Genomic DNA, 1,510 nt, shown 5'->3' with positions numbered 1-1,510 from the left:
TATATATAATTAATGTTAATATTGTAATTATAAAATATTATATTAATATTAATGAATAGTTGACTAACTTTTAATAGAAATAGTTAAACTTTCAACTAAAACGATTAGTTTTCTGCAACAAAAAAATTTTGAATTAAATACATAACTGAACAAAAAACATTTTTTAAATTGTTTTCAACATAATAGTAAAATTTTAAATAAAAAAATTAAATTTTCATCCAAAAAGCTAAATTGTATATTAAAAAAAGGCATTTCTAATAAAATACATGAATTTTCACAAAAGAAATTTATTTTCCATGAAGACTAATTATCTGAACAAAAAATTAATGTTTAATCATAGTTAAATTTTCGACAACAAAGATTAATTTTCTACCAAGAAAGAAGAGTATTCAATAAAATACAAAAAATTTTAACTAAAAAATATCACTTTTCATTTAAACATAGAATAGTTAAATTTGTGGTTAAAAAAAAATTAATTTTTAACCAAAAAGAAAATAAATTTTCTACAAAATAGTTATATTTTCAAAAAACAAATTTGTCCAACTAATTGATCAATCATCAACCAAAAAAAATACGAGAAAAAAAAACGTTTAAATTCTTTGAAATCGCTCGAAATTATTGAAATCAATTGAAAATGCCTTAGAATCTATTAAAATATCCTAATATATATCAAATCCTTTAAAATCTCATATTAAATTACTGTCAAAAAATGGAAAATTCCTTGGAACGTTTTGAAATACTCTCAAATATTTCTAAACCTTCAAAATATTTTGAAAGACCTTGGCATCTTTTAAAGATTTCTAAAGTTCTTTGGAATTTTTTTAAATATCCCTGCTAAAGTTGTTAAAATTCTTTGAAATTCCTTTCGGTGGTCTTCTATTTACATCTCGAACCTCATTTGAAAGAAATGGAAGAAATTGGCGAATTTAATGTTTCGCGTGATTCTACATTTCATGCATGAGTCAGGTTTAAGGTTATGTTTTTCAGGTGTATATGGTATGAATATTATTACTATTATACATATTAATAATGTTAATAATATAATTATAAAATATAACATTCATTTTAATTGGGCTTCCGTTTCCGGTACCGATCGCGAAAGAACTCTTTTTGTCAAGTGGTGTATTTTTGGCTTTGGTGGAGGAAATAAGGGTGAGTGGATGCAGAAAAGGCAAAAAGTGCGGAGATCGAGTGTAAAGGAATAAGGGTGAGTGAAGTCAAAGGTCTGAAGGGTGAAAGTGAGTGGTTTGAGGTGAAAATTTGGAGCGTGTGAAGTTTTTGAGGTTAGGAGTGAAAAAATAGTTGCTTGCTCAGGGGGGCAAGAGGTAGGAAATAAAGGCGGGAAACGTCACAGAGCTTTGGGTAAGGTAGGATGCCGACGACGCGAAGTCCACAAACTGGCGCCAGCGGGCAACAGTTACTGGACGATCGCACAGAGCAGAAAACCGTAGTGGCTGCAACAGCTGACGTTGCCGAAAGTATTGAAAGTGGGGGGATGGGTGATGTTGAT

This window comes from Belonocnema kinseyi, chromosome 5 (assembly GCF_010883055.1).
Source record: "Belonocnema kinseyi isolate 2016_QV_RU_SX_M_011 chromosome 5, B_treatae_v1, whole genome shotgun sequence".
Taxonomy (NCBI): Eukaryota; Metazoa; Arthropoda; class Insecta; order Hymenoptera; family Cynipidae; genus Belonocnema; species Belonocnema kinseyi.
This window is presented reverse-complemented; position numbering follows the sequence as displayed.